Source organism: Rana temporaria, chromosome 2 (assembly GCF_905171775.1).
Source record: "Rana temporaria chromosome 2, aRanTem1.1, whole genome shotgun sequence".
Classification (NCBI taxonomy): Eukaryota; Metazoa; Chordata; class Amphibia; order Anura; family Ranidae; genus Rana; species Rana temporaria.
In genome coordinates this window covers 29508586-29527268 of record NC_053490.1, presented here as the reverse complement: position 1 = coordinate 29527268, position 18683 = coordinate 29508586, and the positions used below count along the sequence as shown (strand labels likewise).

The 18683-nt window shown below is 47.4% G+C and overlaps 1 protein-coding gene across 3 annotated transcripts in view; it reads left to right on the top strand.

Moving 5' to 3' along the window:
- The window catches only part of TSKU (tsukushi, small leucine rich proteoglycan), an 89631-nt gene that overhangs the window by 32569 nt on the left and 38379 nt on the right, over positions 1 to 18683 (top strand). The window contains exon 1 of one of the 3 annotated variants that reach the window (XM_040339994.1): positions 66 to 260. The exons of the other annotated variants lie outside the window; for them this stretch is intronic. The gene's annotated coding sequence lies outside the window, so the exon portion shown is untranslated. Of the gene's footprint in view, positions 1 to 65; positions 261 to 18683 lie in introns of those variants that run through there. 3 annotated transcript variants of the gene reach the window in all.

The window sequence follows — 18683 nt, the reverse complement described above, 5'->3', positions numbered from 1 at the left end:
GTCTCGGTTGCCTCCCATCCCACACACAGCCATTGGTCCCCCCCGTATGACGGCGCCTTAGCGGGCGGCCTCGCTCGGCTCTCTCCAGACGCTCCCCGGCTGCAGAGGATTGCGGAGCTCGGTGTGTGCGCGCGCGCTGTACAGGGGAATGCAGAGCTGAGCACAGCGCCCCCCATAGACGGGCGGAGGGGAGATGAATGAGGAGCGCACAGGATGAGAGAGCCCAGATAACGCTCCATCTCCGGGGATCCGACCTGCAGGTACGGGGGACGGGGGCTGGGCTGCTCTGGGGGGGGGGGGGCACTGTAACTTGTACGGGTACCGGCTCTGCTTGGTGAAACTTCTCCATGTGGGGCCCTTTAACACTTTACTGACCGGCATGATCCGTGCCTGGCCTCAGGGGGTCCATGGGAGGTCTCTGTGCCTGGCATGGGATGGGGGAAGGGCTTCCCTGCAACTTGGAGGGGGGAGAAGTCCTCATATATAACTTGGGATGAGGGTCTTCCTATATAACTTTGGGGTCTTCCCAATAACGCTGGGTGTGGGGTCTTCCCTAGATTTTGCAATCTGATCTTCCCTATAAGTTGGTGATGTGGGGGGTCTTCCCTAGAACTTGAGATTGTGGGGGTCTTCGTTATAAGTTGAGGGATGAGGAGAGGGGATCTTCCCTATAAGTTGGTGAGGAGGGTGGGGGGGTCTTCCCTATAAGTTGGTGATGAGGGGGGGGGGGTCTTCCCTATAAGTTGGTGATGAGGGGGGGGTCTTCCCTATAAGTTGGTGAGGAGGAGGGGGGTCTTCCCTATAAGTTGGTGAGGAGGAGGGGGGTCTTCCCTAGAAGTTGGTGAGGAGGAGGGGGGTCTTCCCTATAAGTTGGTGAGGAGGGGGGGGGGTCTTCCCTATAAGTTGGTGAGGAGGAGGGGGGATCTTCCCTATAAGTTGGTGAGGAGGAGGGGGGATCTTCCCTATAAGTTGGTGAGGAGGAGGGGGGATCTTCCCTATAAGTTGGTGAGGAGGAGGGGGGTCTTCCCTATAAGTTGGTGATGAGGGGGGGGGTCTTCCCTATAAGTTGGTGAGGAGGAGGGGGGTCTTCCCTATAAGTTGGTGAGGAGGAGGGGGGATCTTCCCTATAAGTTGGTGAGGAGGAGGGGGGATCTTCCCTATAAGTTGGTGAGGAGGAGGGGGGATCTTCCCTATAAGTTGGTGAGGAGGAGGGGGGTCTTCCCTATAAGTTGGTGATGAGGGGGGGGTCTTCCCTATAAGTTGGTGAGGAGGAGGGGGGTCTTCCCTATAAGTTGGTGAGGAGGGTATCTTCCCTATAAGTTGGTGATGTCGGGGGTCTTCCCTAGAACTTGAGATTGTGGGGGTCTTCGCTATAAGTTGGGGGGGGGGGTCTTCCCTATAAGTTGGTGATGAGGAGGGGATCTTCCCTATAAGTTGGTGACGAGGAGGGGGTCTTCCCTATAGGTTGGTGACGAGGAGGGGGTCTTCCCTATAGGTTGGTGACGAGGAGGGGGTCTTCCCTATAAGTTGGTGACGAGGACGGGGTCTTCCCTATAAGTTGGTGACGAGGGGGGGGATCTTCCCTATAAGTTGAGGGGTGAGGAGGAGGGGGTCTTCCCTATAAGTTGAGGGATGAGGAGATGGGGGTCTTCCCTAATAGGTTGGTAAGGAAGAGGGGGATCTTCCCTATAAGTTGGGGGGGGGGGGGGGAATCTTCTCTAAGTTGGTGAAGGGGATCTTTCCTATAAGTTGGTGATTTGGGGGGGGGGGGGTCTTCCCTATAAGTTGGTGATGAGGGGAGGAGGGGGATCTTCCCTATAAGTTGGTGATTGGGGGGGATCTTCCCTATAAGTTGGTGAGGAGGAGGAGGAGGGGGGTCTTCCCTATAAGTTGGTGATGTGGGGGGTCTTCCCTAGAACTTGAGATTGTGGGGGTCTTCCCTATAAGTTGGTGATGAGGAGGGGGGATCTTCCCTCTAAGTTGGGGGATCTTCCCTATAAGTTGGTGAGAAGGAGGGGGATCTTCCCTATAAGTTGGCGATGGGGCGGGGGGTCTTCCCTATAAGTTGGTGAGAAGGAGGGGGATCTTCCCTATAAGGGAGGGGGATCTTCCCTATAAGTTGATGAGGGGGGGGTGGGCATCTTCCCTATAAGTTGTGGGGGGGGGGGGGTCTTCCCTATAAGTTAGGGGATGAGGAGGGGGGGTCTTCCCTATAAGCTGGGGATTAGGGGGGGGTCTTGCCTATAAGTTGGTGAGGAGGATCTTCCCTAGAAGTTGGGGGATGAGGAGGGGATCTTCCCTAGAAGTTGGGGGGATGAGGAGGGGATCTTCCCTAGAAGTTGGGGGGATGAGGAGGGGATCTTCCCTAGAAGTTGGGGGGATGAGGAGGGGATCTTCCCTAGAAGTTGGGGGATGAGGAGGGGATCTTCCCTAGAAGTTGGGGGGATGAGGAGGGGATCTTCCCTAGAAGTTGGGGGGATGAGGAGGGGATCTTCCCTAGAAGTTGGGGGGATGAGGAGGGGATCTTCCCTAGAAGTTGGGGGATGAGGAGGAGGATCTTCCCTAGAAGTTGGGGGATGAGGAGGGGGATCTTCCCTAGAAGTTGGGGGATGAGGAGGGGGGTCTTGCCTGTAAGCTGGGGGGGGGGGGGGGTCTTGCCTGTAAGCTGGGGGGGTCTTGCCTATAAGTTTGTGATGAGAGGGGGGGGGTCTTCCCTATAAGTTGGTGATGAGGAAGGGGGTCTTCCCTGATAACATTCAATCGGGCGAGTATTCCCTATATACTTTTCTCTGTGACTTGTGTTTTTATTATTTGTTGTGGCCTTTCTGTCAATATTTATGATGTAAGCGCCTCTATTTATAAATCTGTGATCTGTAGAGAATGGTCGGTTTCAGGTTTAGAAGAGGAAGAAGTAAATCCTGATCAGTGTTGTACGCTGCAAGTCAAACTGTCCTAAAACGATCCGTATTTCTTCAAATGTTTAAAGCGATCGATCTGCCAGCAAATTTTATTATCTGCGTTGAACCAAAGAATCTTTTTGGAACGACTGTTTCCAAACTGCCACCCACACTAAAACGTGAGCGCTCAAAGACTGATTACCATCATGCTGGTTCACAGGACTTTCTACGCGCTAATTACTAAACTAGACGCGACATTAAAAAAAATCTTCTACAGGCACCTTTTTTTGTGGGGGGGGGGGGGGTTCATATAACCTAGAAACCAGCTACAGATTCCTACATCCGAAATCGCAAGACAAAGTAAGCAAAGTCACATCTGCTGAATCCCAGATTTCGCAAATTTATTCTTAAATTGGATGCAGACTCTGCCCGGGTGTTGTCGAAACGCATCAGTAGTCTGCTTCTTGCAGGAGATGCTCCATTTTCACAATAAACGTCTGCTATCTGGGATTCGGTGGTGCGGTTCTGCTTTCTTTCTCGAGATTTCATATGTGGGATGTATTTTTTTTTTCTTTTTAGGTAGCTGATGCATTTCGCTGCCTTTTTTTGTGTGTCTGGTTTAGAAGGTGGCAATGATCAAATAGACGGTACAGCAATTCTGTACAGGAGGAGAAAGTATTTAACTTGACGTTCTTCGCAGAGATGGTCTTTCAATATGATCTGTTTAACCGGATATTACATTTTGGCTTACAATTTGATTGCTTTGAATGGAAAAGGAGAACGATCGAATAGTTTCGGGCTCGATCGATTTGGCACCGTATGCCACAGGAAAAAAAAAAACGGTTGCAGGTTTTCCAAACCCACCACTGCCGGATATCAATAGTTTATTGTAAAAAATGGGCCATCTCCCACAAGAAGCTTACTCTGCACTGATGCGTTTCGCTCGCACTTTCGTTTTTTCGTCTGTTCGGTCTTGCACAAAGCATAGTAAACTATTTACTTTTAAAAGGGAAGAAAGCCTGATCATTCAGGATCTATTTGCACCAGAATTGGTTTACATAAAAAGCAGTTTTCTAAACCTGTCCGATCCCATCTTCTGTTTGATCCTGCAGAACATTGGGAATGATTCGGGATCAGGTTGATGTAACTGGATCGTTTTTAGCCCTCATTCACATTGAATGCGGCTCTGAAATCGCATGATTTCAAAATCTGCACGTCTGTGCAGCTTTGAAGACATCTGCGGCTTCATGTGCCGATGTCTAAGCAAGTCGCTCACGAAATAGCCAAAAGTAGTACAGGAACTACTTTTTCAAATCGATGCGGCACCGCCAAGCCGGCGTTGCACCGATTCGAACAGTGTCATTGCCGATAATGTCTATGCGGTTTTTTTTTTTTTTTTTTGTAAAGCCGCGTAAGTCGCTTCATTGTAGACAAGGGTTTAAAGACAGAAGTTTACAACGGCATCCAGACACTCTCCTCTTCAAATCGGGCTCTAAAGTAGTAGTCAATTGATAATTGCTGTTCTATTGGGCAAGAGTCGCAAAACGGTCGATTGGATTATTGCGACAATAGTGCGCGAATTATCAAATCGTATGATCGCTCCAAAGTGAAAGACAGACGTTTTTTCAAAGTTATTCGGACACTTTCATCTTCAAATCTGGCTCATTAAGTGGTAGTCAAAAGGCAGCTGACGATCGTTCTATTGGGGAGGGGTAGCGAAACGGTCGATCGGATTATTGCGATGATATTGGTGTGCATAGCAATTAAGCGTTGCAGAATTCTGTGGAACACTGCTATGTCATGATTTGGGGGATATTGCATTCTGTAAAAAAATAAATAAAATCCGATATGTTGGCAGATACTTGCTGAATGACATGAATTGGGGGGGGGGGGGTGTATATAAAATTTGATAAAGAGTGTGTGTGTGTATATATATGTATATATATGTGTGTGTGTGTGTGTGTATATGTGTATATATGTGTACATATGTGTATATGTGTATATATATATATATAAAATTTTTATATATATATATATATATATATATATATATATATATATATATATATATATATATATATATATATATAAAAATTTTATTTATCAGTGTTTATACTCTTCTAGTTGTTGCCAGTCGGTTCTTGAGTTCCAATACATAATATTATTATTATTATTATTATTATTATTATTATTATTATTATTTATTATTATGTATTGGAACTTAGAATTCAAGAACCAACTGGCAAGAACTAGAAGAAGAGTTTAAACACAGATAAAGTAAAAAAAAAAATATTTATTTTTCTCTTTGGCCGTGTTTTTATACTTTTATTGCCAGTTGGTTCTTTATACTCTTCTTCTAGTTGTTGCCAGTTGGTTCTTCTAGTTGTTGCCAGTTGGTTCCTCTAGTTGTTGCCAGTTGGTTCTTTATACTCTTCTAGTTGTTGCCAGTTGGTTCCTCTAGTTGTTGCCAGTTGGTTCTTTATACTCTTCTTCTAGTTGTTGCCAGTTGGTTCTAGTTGTTGCCAGTTGGTTCCTCTAGTTGTTGCCAGTTGGTTCTTTTATACTCTTCTTCTAGTTGCCAGTCGGTTCTTGAGTTCCAATACTTGCATAATAATAATAATAATAATAATAATAATAATAATATTATTGGAACTTGGAATTCAAGAACCAACTGGCAACAACAAGAAGAGTATAAACATGAATAAAGAAAAAAATAGAAGAATTTTATATATTGGGGGGGGGGGGGCGGCAATAATAAAATGTAGTACTGAAACTAACCTGAAGAGCTTACAATTAGTTGCACAATACATACAACAGTACTTAACACCTTCAAATAATCTTCACAGAACGAATATACTAGTGTAAGGCAAGTTTCCCCGCTGTTTACGAATATTGGTCAATTTGTTCGCTAGGTGATATTGAGACCCCGTTGGCCTCGACACCTCGTAATGCGTCAGCACTCCGCAAATCTGCCGGCTCATCCTCCCGTCTTCCGCACTGACTCTTGATTCTCGCAGACCTGAGCCTTCCCACCCTTAAATGGTAACCTTTTTAGAAAGTGATATCTTGTTCTGCGGTTCATTAAATCAGTGGTTCTCAACCTCGCACCTCCCCCGACAGGCCATGATTTGGAAATTTCTCTTAGATAAAATAGCTGTCCCAAATAGCAAGCCATTGACTCCAATTTAAAGCACCTGTGCAAGATAAAGGAAAACCTGCAAACATGGCCTGTTTGGGGCACCTGAGGACAGGGTTGAGAAGCACTACATTAAAAAGTCCTAAACTTTTAGGAGGTAATGCGGTTGGCCGCTGCTACTTTGTGAATGTGCTGCAGAGCACAAAGTTCCCATGAAGAGGTTAACGCACATCTGACTGTGAGTAAACTGAATTTGTCACTGGCTTGCGGTTAGTTTCTTTTCCCAGCTCCGTCTCCTGAGCCGAGGTTGAAATTGCCACGGCTGCAAGTAATTTGATCAGCAGCTGTAAGAGCCCGGCGGCCGCCGCCTCCTTCCCCCATGCCCAGGCACTGCCCTCCCTCCCCAGCTGGCTAACCATCCTGGACTGCTGGGTACCTGTCTAGCAGCTTAGAAAGTCTAAAGACTCTGCATTGTCCTGGGCTGGTGTTCGGTTGCATTGTCGTACTGGTTTCATGCACTGCCTACTTTTCTTCTGCAGTGCTGTAGAGAGAATGTTTAACCACAAGAGCCCCCTACCTTCGGAGCTCGCAATCTAATCTCCCTTCCGCAGTAATATACATAGCATGCCAATCTGGGCAGCAGCCAGCTTTCCACCAGTATGTTTTTTTAGAGTAAAAGCGAAATCGCTTAGTCCTGGGTGAGCATTGATTTCAGGACCTCGGCATGGCAAGAGAGTTAACTTCTAAGACACTGGTGTAGTGTTATATGGATAGTCCTGGCTTCTTCTACAGCACTATACAAACAAAAGGTATACCAGGAATATAAAACATCATTAAAGTCTGTTAGAGCAGTTTTTTATTTATTTTTTTTGATAGAAGGGTTAGTGCCGGTGACTTGTCGTTATGGTTCCCCTATCCAGATGGTTCCTGTAAGGACTGCGCGGGCGCAATCCTTGCCGACGGAAATCTCTGAACCTCGGCCGGCATCCAGGCTCATTCTGTAACCTCTCTGTGGATTGGAGGATGTTAAAAGAGCCAGGAGGCCGAGCGAGCGGAGCGAGGACGTGAGGCAGACTGGCCACTTTCCTCAAATTCCACGTCGCCCTGGATGCCGGGTCGAGGTTTCGGAGATTTCCGTCGGCAAGGATTGCGCCTGCGCAGTCCTTACAGGAACCATCTCGTTAGCCGGAACCATATTGGCAGATCACCATTCCACACAGGGGCAACCTGACTTACAGCGTGACTTTGCAAGGCGACTTCAGCACGACTTGGAGCAACTTACAACGCGACTTAAAGTTGCCTCCAGGACAGGCCACTTTGGCTGTGGCCAATCACAGAATAATCAGATCTGTGGGAGGGAGGGGGTTTGAGTAAACTATTTTATTTTCCTGTAAAATTGCTTCAGTTAAGACAGTGATCCGACTTCTGGGGCGACTTTCATTGAAATCAATGGGTACAAGTTGCCTAGAAGTTGCCTTGAAGTAGTACAAGAACCTTTTTTGAAGTCGGAGCGACTTCAGTAGTGTAAAAGACGGCTCTCATTCACTTCAATGGAATTTATCATGTCGCGCGACACAAGTGGGATCCCAAGTCGCGGTAGTGTGAACCGGCACTTAGGCCAGTCTTTTTCAACACAAAGTTTCCTGTGAAATTACCTTTTGGTCTCGGGAACCCCTGGTAAAAATTATATCTACAAGTCATGATATCTTTTATTGTGATGGTCAGTGAGAAGAATGCTCCTTACATTTGTTGTCATTGGGTAGAGTTACCCCCTTGCAGATAGCTAAAATAACCAATGGTCTCAGTGGGAACCTATCTGAGAGGCAGAAATCTTCTAGCAACCTCTGGAGGAACCCTAGTTGGGTTAGACGGTGGTGGTCACTGGTCAGACTGTTCTTGACATAGAGGGACTCAAGTGGGGCTCCTGACATTTTGTTTCAAGGGATGCACATGATATTCAGTGATTGTATTGCTACAGAAGTCAGATATTGCAGATGGTCAGATGCTATGGCGAGGCTACAGGAGACCGTTAAACTCTGGATGGGCTAAAGGGAGAGGGTCAAGAGACTCTGGTCGGGGCTACAGGAGAGGGTCAAGAGACTCTGGTCGGGGCTACAGGAGAGGGTCAAGAGACTCTGGATGGGGCTGCAGGAGAGGGTCAAGAGACTCTGGATGGGGCTGCAGGAGAGGGTCAAGAGACTCTGGATGGGGCTGCAGGAGAGGGTCAAGAGACTCTGGATGGGGCTGCAGGAGAGGGTCAAGAGACTCTGGATGGGGCTGCAGGAGAGGGTCAAGAGACTCTGGATGGGGCTGCAGGAGAGGGTCAAGAGACTCTGGATGGGGCTGCAGGAGAGGGTCAAGAGACTCTGGATGGGGCTGCAGGAGAGGGTCAAGAGATTCTGGATGGGGCTGCAGGAGAGGGTCAAGAGACTCTGGATGGGGCTGCAGGAGAGGGTCAAGAGACTCTGGATGGGGCTGCAGGAGAGGGTCAAGAGACTCTGGATGGGGCTGCAGGAGAGGGTCAAGAGACTCTGGATGGGGCTGCAGGAGAGGGTCAAGAGACTCTGGATGGGGCTGCAGGAGACGGAAATGCTTCCTTTTGCCTGTAGCAGAGTGATGGCACTATCTTTTTTTGAAAATTGGACTGTTGCTGTCTATTGTGACATCTCAGGAGTCGAGTCATGCAAACTTTTTTTAAAGTTTCTGATAAATATACTTAAAGGATACTGCCAGCCATAGGGATTTGGTGAGCACCGTCGTCGGCAGCTCACATTTAAAAATGGAAGAGACTGTGTCCATTGACCTGTAAAAGTAAAATGTTCACATCTAGTTGGATTCAGGGCTCCCCAAGTCACTTTTTGGGGGTGTTTTACAAAGTGGCTTTAATGAGATCTTTCCCCTTATGCTGCCTACACATATGTCTTCTGCTTTTTTTTTCCTCTTTGAAAACTTTTTTATTTTTATGGGTTTGCAAGCAGAAATCCATAGAAAGTCAAGCAGCAAGGCTCCCTTTGTGTGCCTGATTTATTGTGTTCAACGTGAGCCGCAGCTGTGACCTTGGAGCGTTTTTCCAGCGTCGCGATCTTCTCCTGAAATCCGCTTTCCAGCTGTTCTTGCAGAAGCCAACAAAAAAAAAAATGAATTCCATTTGATGTCACAGTGAGTGGTTTTAAACTCAGGGCTGTGCCTGTAAGACTTCCCAGGCAAGTTACATTTCTTAATTATTATATATATTTTTTTTCTATTGAACCACATTTTTCTTGAAGCTTTTTTTGGCCAGGGGTGGATGCAGAGCTTATCGGTGTTGAGTAGAGATAAGGGAACTGCCAACTGTTTGAGAATGCTGCAAATTGTTCTGCTGATTCTGAATTTAGGGGGGGGTGCAGAATGTATGTTTAAGCAGACGGGCATCCCCGACCCCCTAGTACTGGTTGATGCTATGGCTTCCTATTAGCTACCATGTGGGTGAGATTTCTTTTTTTTCTGACTACCTGTTGCTGACCCTGCTTGCCTACAGCTCTTTGCTGTCCTCTTAGCTTACCACCTGTCTCAACCTTTGCTTGGACACTGATTGCTCTCTTACCTTCCTTGACCACTTCTTTGGCATTACTTTCTTGCCTGCCTTGACTTCTTCCTGGATATTCTCATGCCTGCCATCTGCCCCCACCCCACCCTGTGATCATATTACCTCTGTTCACAACTACACAAGAGCTGGGGGTAGGAGAAACCGCAGCACACTGAACTTTCCGTTGCAAGGCTGTGGGGTGGGCAAGACAAGTCTGATCTTAGGAGAGCAGGCTGAGTTCTCCTGCTTAGTGTGGTCAGGTTTTTAAGGAAAGCAGAGGCCCCGGAGGTAACGCCTTGGATTTCAACCAAAGGAAGCAATAAAAAGAGGGTACTTTCTCATACAAGTATGTGGCACATCAGGAATATGAAGTGTTGGGTTAACAAACGCTTTAAGCTGGGTGGTGCCAAAAGACAACCTACAGCCTGAATTTTCAGCCAATTCAGCAGCAATTGGACAAAATTCAAGCCACGTATGACCAGCTTACAGTGATACTTCACCCTAAATGTGAAGTTCTGATTTTAAGCGCGCCCCCCCCCCCAACAATATTGGACTCCTATCTTATCTATTATATATATATATATATATATATATATATATATATATATATATATATATATATATATATATATATATATATATATATATATATATATATATATATATATAAATTTATTTTTTTACGGTGACCCTTGACACTCCAGATGTTTTGGAACTAAATTTCCCATGATGCTCATGCACTCTGCAGTGTAGTAGAGCATCATGGGAAATGTAGTCCCAAAATATCTGGGGTGGCGAGGTTCACTGTCCTAGGTAATTCCACCCAAATTTGTCACATAGCCTAATACTAGAGACCACAAAGTGACCAGGACTGGCCACAGAAACAAATACAGGTAGTTAAAGCTTGACATGAGGCTTTTCTGTTTGGGGTTAAAGTGTTTAATGCGATCTGTTTCTCTGGTCACCATGGTAGTTGGAACAGATTTTTGGGAAGTGTGGATGAGACGGAGGGAGTTTTTACTTTATTTCACAATGTTCCTGATATTTGGTTGATTCTCCCTTTACTCAGAAGTGCTGGTCATGTCGTACTTTCTGCCGTACTCGGAGGGTAAAAGCTTAGTGCCCACTCCACCCAAACTACTTTCAGTTCTGTTTATTTGAGTGAAGGCTATTAAATTGGGCTTTAAGGGCACACAGTACAATTTGTATTGAAACAACTAGAAAATGTATTGGTATGAAATATCATAAAATCAGTTAGACATAAAATCAAAATTAGAAATCACGTCAATAGCTGGTACTACAAGGGTTATAACAACAGTTATACAGTCTCAGTATGCACAAGCTTCATTTAGAAAGCAGAGTTAAAGATACGATCTTGAATTGTGTAACCCAGGTAGTAATCCGGAGCTTAATGAAGGGCTTGCTCTACATGTTACGCGCTTGAACTAGCGCTTCCTCGGGAGCATAGATATTTGCATTTATAGGCCGCGTTGGGGGTAAACAAACGACGGTCGTGTATTATCCCCACAGTGTCTGGGTATATAGACTAGTATAGATCCAGCCTATTGTAGGGGTAGTATCAAAAACACGGAATTATAAAAGTAATGGTGTTGAGGCAGTCAATTGCTGGTAGGCAATAGAAGTCAAATCTGGGGGTGTACATGTGCTGGGTAGAATGGGCTAGGCACAGATAGGTAAATCTACCAGGGCAGCCTGTAGATCCTCAAGTAATAAAGCAGAGGAAATTGTAAACAGGACTGGCAAAGCAAGGTCCTGAAGGCCCAAATAGCACAAGAGTCCGCACGTGTCCCCAATGGAAAAGGTTGACGCCAGTTCTGTTTAGTTGCTGACAAGATCGCTCCCGTGATGACGTCTGAAAGTGACTCTTGCTTTTCCTTATGCCATCTATTCTAACATTACCTGTGTAAAGAGATTTGATCTAAGCTCAGTATTACTATCTCTCTTTTGGGCTGAAATGGACCAAAAGAAGCACAGGGCCCCTGTGCAAATTCCATAGAGAGATAGCCACAACCTTCTGCTATGCGAATTGGATGTGGAGAAATGTGTATGTCTGAACCCAGCCTTATATCGGCAATTTACAGCTTTATCAGCTTTACCTTCAGAGTCCAGAGAGGTATGACCTTTTTCTTTTGGCTGTACTGTCAGGGATCACTAGAGAACTTATGTGGGAGAGGTAGCAAAAAAGTAATTAAGAGACCCCAGGTGCTGGTAGATGGGATAGCATAAAAATATCAACGATCACATTGAGCCCTGGTTCACACTGGGTACGATTTGGAACGATTTGAGATGCGATTTGACATGTCAAATCGCATCTCAAATCGGCGGCAATTGTCGGCAATGGCACTGTCCTAATCAGTGCGACGCCGCATCTGCGATTTCAAAAAGTAGTTCCTGTACTACTATTTGCGATTTCGGGCCGCGATTTACATTAAATTGCGGCCGAAATCGCGGCAAAATCGCAGCCGCGAAAACGCGGTAAAATCGCGCATTTTACCGCGATTTTGAATTCGCAGCAGTGTGAACCTAGGCTAAATCCATCACGGAGTGCACTGGTGCACAGTGGCGGCTGGTGCTCAAAATTTTTGGGGGGCGCAAACGAAAAAATAAAAATTGCAGCCTCACTGTGCCATGCCATCAAACGCAGCCACTGTACCCTTTAATTGATGCCACTGTGCTCATTGTCGCCGCTGTGTCCTGTAAAATCCCCCCCCCCCCCCCCAGCACTTTTGTGGGGGTCAGCCATCCTCCTTCCACGTCCCTCGATGATGCTTCAGCCAATCAGGTTACCGGTAACCAGAACCGGTGAACCTGATTGGCTGAGACGCCTGTCAGTCTTATCCAAGGAACGCCCCCCCCGTATGTCCCTTAGATAAGCATCCGGAAGGCTGAGGGCTGTACTCGGAAAGCCTATATGTAGCCTCCACTCCTCTACGGAGACTTTTCCACCAGATTTTGGTGTGTCTGTGGGAATTTGTGTCCATTCAGCTAGAAGAGCACTTGTGAGATCTGGCACTGACGTAGGGTTAGAAGACCTGACTTCTGGTCGGCATTCCAATTCATCCCAAAGGTCTTTAGTAGGGTTGAGGTTGCGAATCTGTGCAGGGCACTCAAGTTCCTCCGTGGCAAACTCTCCCAATCATGTCTTCATAGAGCTGGCGTTTTACACGGGGGACTGTAATGCTAAGACAGAAAATGGCCTCGTAAAGTAGAATTAATAGAGCCCATTTCTGCTAAAACCTTTGATAATTGGAAGGAAGTCCACATAAACGTGACCATATAGGTAGGTGTCTACAATATTTTACCTTTTTTGGCAGTGGTCCCCAACTTTTCTGACACCAGGGACCGGTTTGCGGAAGACAAATGGTCCACGGGGGTGGGGGTGTAATGATTTAAGTGCCACCTCAGATCATCAGGAGATATATATATATATCGCCCAGAGGCGATTCAGTTCGCATGCGTTGCGCTATACAAGTCATTCATTCATATATATATATATATATATATTTTTATTTATTTTATTTTATAATTGGGCATCTGATGCAAACGCATCAACCACGTTTGTTATGCTTGTGCGGCTGTCAAGATTTTAACTTATCGGGTTTGTGGTCACCCACTACCATTTTCTTAAGTGTTCTCAGGACAAGCCCGACCTGCACCCTGTTTTCTCAGGGCATTACAGGACAAACCTGGAGCGGTGCATTTATTCCTCATTGGATTCTCATAAGGAGCATGCAACCTAGAGCCATCATATGCAAAGTGTACAGTAGGGTTCGGGCTCATATGCGTTTCTAATTCTACCACTAAAATACACTAGGTGGACCATAGGCGGTATTGCAAGCGATGGGGAGCGGTTGTAAATACAGGTGAAGCTTTGCTCCCTGCTCACCTCTGGATGTGTGGCCCAGTTCCTAACGGGCGAGACACCAGTACAGTTCCAGGGATTGGGGAAACTCTGACTTATACTATATAAGAGACTAAACCGTTACCAACACATAACCGAGAATGGGAGGGAGGCCAGGAGTCTAAAGCCAGCTATAGATGGTTTGAATCTCGGCCGGTTCAGCAGGAACAGTCATGCTTCAAACCATGTATGGGCAGGTTGGATTTTAAATGCGACGGTTGCTATTTTAGCCACTAGCCAAAATCGCTGTGTTCTCCTGGCAGGGATCCCCCCCCCCCCCTCACTGGGAGAACACAATAGCTGTGTGGGATGAATCTGACTGTGTTGATGGGGGGGGGATTAAGCAATTTTCTTTCCTCCAACCCGTGGTTTCAGGACATGGTCTCTGTCTAAGGCTGGCCTAACTTCTTATGGTGCCTGCTGTGAGGATTACTTTGCCTATGCAGTATCCAATTGGTTTGTTTGGGGCCATTGATGATCTCTCTGAAAAGACAGATTTTAGGGCAGCCACAAGGTGGGCGGCCAAGCCTGCATATTTAAAGAGCGTGATCCCCCAACTCTTCTACACATTTAGTTTTTTTGTAAAAAAAAAAATAGGGCCACTTGGATATTTTTTTTTATATATTTAAAAAAATCTGTCTAACTCTTGCGTTTCTAGGTTTCTTGTACAAAGATTTGCAAAATATACCAGGTAAGGTTTTTAACCGCTTGGGATCCGCGCTATAGTCAAATGACGGCTACAGCGCGGATCCCAAAATCCAAGTGGACGTCAATTGACGTCCGCCCCTTTGCGCGTTCCCCGCGCGCGCTCCAGAGCGCGCAGCGGGGAAACTCTGTGTTGGCCGTGTCCCTTGGACACCGCCAATTACAGATCGCCACGAATGGCCAATCAGAGTGGCCGTTTGCGATGCGATCTGTGCGGCCAATGAGGGATGATCTCATATGTAAACATATGAGATCATCTCTCATTGCCGTTTTACACAGAGACAGCGTCCTGTCTCTGAAGAGGAGACCGATCTGTGTCTCTTGTACATAGGGACACAGATCGGTCACCCCCCCAGTCACCCCCCCCTCCACCTACAGTTAGAACACAATGCAGGGAATACATTTAACCCCTTCCTCACCCTCTGGTGTTAACCCCTTCCCTACCAGTCACATTTATACTGTAATTGGTGCATATTTATAGCACTGATCGCAGTATAAATGTGAATGGCGCCAAAAATGTGTCAAAAGTGTCCGATGTGTCCGCCATAACGTCGCAGTCCCAATAAAAATCGCAGATTGCCACCATTTCTAGTAAAAAAAAATAATAATAAAAAATAATAATTCTGTCCCCTATTTTGTAGGCGCTATAACTTTTTGCGCAAACTAGTCGCTTATTGCGATCTTTTTTTTAAATTTTTTTTTTTTTATTTATTTATTTTTTTTTAACCAAAAATATGTAGAAGAATACGTATCGGCCTAAACTGAGGAAAAAAAAGTTTTTTTTTTTTTTTTTTTAATTGGGATATTTTATTATAGCAACAAGTAAAAAATATTGTATTTTTTTTCAAAATTGACGCTTTTTTGTTTATAGCGCAAAAAATAAAAACCGCACAGGCGATCAAATGCAACCAAAAGAAAGCTCTATTTGTGGGGAAAAAGGGACGTCAATTTTGTTTGGGAGCCACGTCGCACGACCGCGCAATTGTCAGTTAAAGCGACGCAGTGCCGGAAGCTGAAATTTTACCTGGGGGGGGGTATATGTGCCCAGTAAGCAAGTGGTTAAAATAAAACTGATCAGTCGCATAAAAAAAAAAAAAAATAATAATAATAATCTAAGAACTCCCAGGTTGCAAGGCTTGGGTAATGTTTAGTGGATATGGCCATGTGATCTTGTTTATACTGTACAGGACGCGTTAAGCGATCGGTGTGACAGGCCCCTCCCTTATTAGCTTAGAGGAAATCTCATGACTATTTACTTAGAATCTGGCCAGATAAAGTGGAACAGTTGTGTATATTTTTCAGAAAGAAATGGGCAAGAAATGGGCACGTACTGAAATGTGTAAACTTCTCGCTCGCCGCCTTCCAATAAATGGTAATTACTTTGCCGTCTCTGACGGAAATACACTCTGCATCAAAACAAGCAGGCTGACAGTAAAAATTCAAACTCTTTATCTACGTACCTGATCTGCCGAGAAGTGATTGACTTCTTGGTAGTAACAATGACCATTGGGCAACCAGGAGTTTCAGAAGGAGGTTAACTGTGACCAATTGCTGTGGTGTGTGTTTTTTTTTTTTTTTTTTTTTCATCCCAATACAGTTAATTCTTCAGGATTTATATAGCGCCAATGGTTTGTGCGGCACTTGACAACAGGGCAAACGGCTCAATACAGGAGTAATCGGAGGGCCCTGCTTTTTTCTTGCTGAGCCAGATGTTCTATTTGATGGCATAGTCGACCTTTTAATGGGAAAAAATAAATAAATGCCTCAACAAATGGAACAATGATAAAGAAAAGCAAATTTTTATTATGTTTTTGCATTTAGGCCTGCAGAGCATTGTTTATCCCCAGCCCCAGGTCCATACTAGCTATCTATCAGGCCTGGACTGGCTATAGGGCATACCAGACATATGCCCAGTGGGCCGTGGCGGACCGCAGGTCACGTTTCTAATAGTGGGGGCCTGTATTGGAGAGGGGGGTCCTGTATTGTAGAGGGGTGTCTGTGTAGCATGCAGAGGGTCCAGAATTGTTAGGGGGGTGTCTGTGTAACAAACTGTGGGGGGCTGTGTAATGTAAAGGGGTGCAGGGTGTTGTGTAATGTAAAGGGGTCCAGAGGTACAAGGTGCTGGAACCCCACCATAAACCGCCGTCGCACCTGACCACCCCCCCCCCCCTGGCTGCTCGGTGTAAAATGCCCGGGCCTATTTTTTATTTTTGTCCCAGTCCGGGCCTGCTAGCTATAGACCTTCTGGGGCTGGAGGAAGTGCTGAATGACCTACAGTTCAATGTCCTGGCACTGCCAAATCTAGCGCCTAAGGTTGCACTCATCTCTCCTGCTCCTAGTACATGTCATAGATGGACGTACCACCTTCCTGCTCTGGGCATGCCCATTGTCGCCCACCTCGTACTCTGGCTGCCCACAGTTGGCATGGGCTGTGCATGCATAGGCTGGAGATGGGTGGATGTTTGGCCCAATTATAGTGTGTTTTTCGTGTTTGCCGTAGTCGGTTGGGATAAAGGGGGTAGAGAGTGGGAACGTTGGTAGTAAGCAATGGATGCTCAACCTTTGGCCCTCCAGCTGTTGCGGAGCTTCAAGTCCCATTGTGCTTCTGCACTTGGGAGTCATGCATGTGACTCTCGGCCTTTCAATGCCTCATGGGACTTGTAGTTGTGCAACGGCTGGAGGGCCACAGGTTGAGCACCCATGTGGTATGCAGTAGTTGGAGCCCGGAAGAAGGGAGGCGATGGTTTGCTAGTTGCCCAGAACTGATCTGGAGAATGCATGCAGTGGGGTTCCTGCTAAGCAGCCCCCTTCACATTTTGGGAAAGGGTGTTGCGCCTGGGGTGATTTTCCCTCCTGCCCCCTCCTTGCCACAGCCCTGCTTGTAGTATTCTTCTTTGTTATATCCTGGAAGTCATCTTTTCTTTATGCAGCAAGACATCTATGCACAGCAAGGTATGTCGGGTTCTTATTGAAGTGCATCAAAGAAGGTTGTGCGCATTTAGCGTTTGGCAGCATTAGTGGATTATCGCATCAGCCTGTGTCTGCACTTGTGCCTTCCAGGCGGTGTTTACATTTCAGCACTGAACGGCGGAGCTTCGCTGATATTGTTGTGACAGTGAGTGATCATGGGCAGAGTGATGGGTTACTGCAAGAAAAGCCGTCCATTTGTGTCCTGCTGTATAACCTCGTAGAGGTCGGAGGTTCATTGATTTCAGGCAGGGAATACACCAAGGTGACTTGTAGCCTCTGTGGGAGGTTCAGTAGGGGGATGCGTTTTTCACGCTGCCCTTAAAGCCAATCAAAGTCACATTTGCGACCTGGAAATGTTGTACTTCCAATATTCCTTCTCCTAGTCCTGCCTCCACTTTCCTGTTGCAGACACACTTTCAGTGGCAATGGTCCACAAGGACACAGAGGGGAGATCTCCCCAGCGGGGACAGCTGGAGCACCCTGATCGGGATTCTACAACTTGTACAAGTCGCCCAAAGTTAAACGTGTGTTGTTTTTTTTTTTTTTCTCTGTATATCTTTAAAACCCAGGTTCTCAACATACAGCCCACCAGTCCTCTACGTGACATACAGATAGCAGTTGGGTGCCGGGCATTGGAACGGCTAGCCACCAGTGCCGGGGGTGGCTGGCCGCCAGTGCCGGGTGGTGGCTGTTGGGTCGGCTGGCCGCCAGTGCCGGGTGGTGGCTGTTGGGTCGGCTGGCCGCCAGTGCCGGGTGGTGGCTGTTGGGTCGGCTGGCCGCCAGTGCCGGGTGGTGGCTGTTGGGTCGGCTGGCCGCCAGTGCCGGGTGGTGGCTGTTGGGTCGGCTGGCCGCCAGTGCCGGGTGGTGGCTGTTGGGTCGGCTGGCCGCCAGTGCCGGGTGGTGGCTGTTGGGTCGGCTGGCCACCAGTGCCGGGTGGTGGCTGTTGGGTCGGCTGGCCGCCAGTGCCGGGTGGTGGCTGTTGGGTCGGCTGGCCGCCAGTGCCGGGTGGTGGCTGTTGGGTCGGCTGGCCGCCAGTGCCGGCTGGTGGCTGTTGGGTCGGCTGGCCGCCAGTGCCGGCTGGTGGCTGTTGGGTCGGCTGGCCGCCAGTGCCGGCTGGTGGCTGTTGGGTCGGCTGGCCGCCAGTGCCGGCTGGTGGCTGTTGGGTCGGCTGGCCGCCATGCCCCGTGTTGGTGGCTGTTGGGTCGGCTGGCCGCCAGTGCCGGCTGGTGGCTGTTGGGTCGGCTGGCCGCCATGCCCCGTGTTGGTGGCTGTTGGGTCGGCTGGCCGCCAGTGCCGGGTGGTGGCTGTTGGGTCGGCTGGCCGCCAGTGCCGGGTGGTGGCTGTTGGGTCGCCTGGCCGCCAGTGCCGGGTGGTGGCTGTTGGGTCGGCTGGCCGCCAGTGCCGGGTGGTGGCTGTTGGGTCGGCTGGCCGCCAGTGCCGGGTGGTGGCTGTTGGGTCGGCTGGCCGCCAGTGCCGGGTGGTGGCTGT